Raw genomic sequence first — 2,090 nt, forward strand, 5'->3', positions numbered from 1 at the left:
ATATATATATATATATATAAATATATATATACACGTCGATCTAACTGAAGCTTTCGACACCGTATCTAGGAATGCTCTTTGAGTTTTCCTTAGAAAGCTAAGAGTTCCCGTAAAGATGTTCAATGTCATCATTTCTTTCCATCAAACGATGATGGCTTCTGTCAGATCGAGCGGGAAAGTGTCCGATTCATTCACAGTCTTAAATGGGACAGAAGGCTGTGTTCTTGCACTGCTCTTATTTGCTTTTTATTTCTCCGTCATGTCAGAAACAGCGTTCGGGAATGTTTAAGAAGGAATAAAGTTTGAGTACAGAACTGGTGGTGGTTTGTTCAACCAACAACGATTCAAGACTTTGGTGCAAACAGTTTGAGATTTACTCTTCGCAGCTGATTGAGCACTTGTAACACACACTCATGAGGACATACAATTGATTTTAAATAACTCCACGCATGCATTGAAGGCTTTTGGTCTGGCCATCAGCATTAAGAAAATTGAGCTTGTTCATCAGCCCATTTGCGACCATATTTCCGCTGTTGCCCCTACTGTATTTGTTGATAGGAAAGCATTGAAACTATTTCCTCCTTTTCATAGTTCCACTGTGTTCAATGATGGTAAGATGGATAAAGAAATTGAGTCCAGAATCGGGAAGTCTAGTTTTTGGTAGGCTTTATCACGAGCTTTGGAACAGACATGACGCATCGTTGAAGGTGAAAGTCGATGTATATAAGTCGGTGGTCTTGATAACATTGCTTTATGGTAACATATCTTGGCTCTGTACCGAAAACAATCAACCTATTTGACGCTTTTCATATGCGATGCTTGCGTACTACCTCCAACATAAAATTGAGTGATCATAATCATAACAGCGAAGTACTAACAAATTGCAACATACCAGGTATTGAAATACCTCATAAAAATACAGCTTAGATGGTCAGGTCATCTCTCACGTATGACTAATATCAGAATTCCGAAGCAAATTCTCTTTGACCACTTCCCAACAGAAAGGTCAGTTGGAAGGCCACTCTTGCGCTTCAAAAACAAACTAAAAGACAATATGAAGTGATGCAACATTCCCTTTTCTTCCTGGGAAGATAAAGCATCAGAACGTAGGACTTGGCACCAGTTCTGCTTCTCCTTAGTTCAAAGATTTGAGCAAAGTCAATTCCAGCATCGGGGCCAACTTCATGCAAGCATGAAGACATTCTGGCAAAACGCTGCTCCTCTAAATAGAAGGCTTATCTGTTATTGTGGTTTTGTAGTACGAAGCAAAGCAGGCTTTGCCATCCACTCAAGAAAATACTTAGTGAATGACCTACAAGCACTCAAGCAAACTGAGTCCTCAACTTGTTCCATTTGCCAAAATGTTTGCAAGGCACCAACAAGCCTCAAGAGAACATGATTAACGTTTAATTTTACTGAACCCTCATTTGCCGTTCACACACACACACACACACACACACACACACACACACACACACACACACACACACACATATCGTAAAACAAACATAAGGTTTTTTGAAGCGTTGAAATGTATTGTATACAGATACACACCCTCTCGCCGGTCATTGATCCGATGTCGTGTCAGTTCCTTTTAAAAGACAAGTCAAGCCAGCTATACGCCAACAACTTCCTGCCCAATCACGCGGTCCAAGAAATTCTCCTTTCTTATGTAAGTAGTGTCGCTGGAATTTTTATTTCATGTCTAATAACACCATGTGACCCGCCTTAACTAGTAGCAACTCAGTTTCCGGTATCCATCTTGGATTTTCTACCCGTCTCCATTCGGTTAACCTTGCCTGACGAGCTGGTTTCCTGTAAGAAGCCTGTGAAACCTTAATATGCATGGGGCCGAATCAAACTGTTTTAAATAATATATGTAACTCCTACTAAATGTGTTGAGTGCGTCTTTCTTTCGTTTGTCCAATCACCAGTGCATACATACATACATACATACATACATACATACATACATGCATACATGCATACATGCATACATGCATAGATACATACATACATGCACACACACAGACATGTATACATACATGCACACACACACACACATACATAATGTATACATACATACATGC

At 39.8% G+C, this 2,090-nt stretch overlaps 1 protein-coding gene across 1 annotated transcript in view; it reads left to right on the forward strand.

Moving 5' to 3' along the window:
- Positions 1–2,090, forward strand: part of LOC128249447 (uncharacterized) — a 27,208-nt gene that overhangs the window by 2,406 nt on the left and 22,712 nt on the right. The gene's annotated exons all lie outside the window — the stretch shown is intronic.

This window comes from Octopus bimaculoides, chromosome 14, assembly GCF_001194135.2.
Source record: "Octopus bimaculoides isolate UCB-OBI-ISO-001 chromosome 14, ASM119413v2, whole genome shotgun sequence".
Lineage (NCBI taxonomy): Eukaryota > Metazoa > Mollusca > Cephalopoda > Octopoda > Octopodidae > Octopus > Octopus bimaculoides.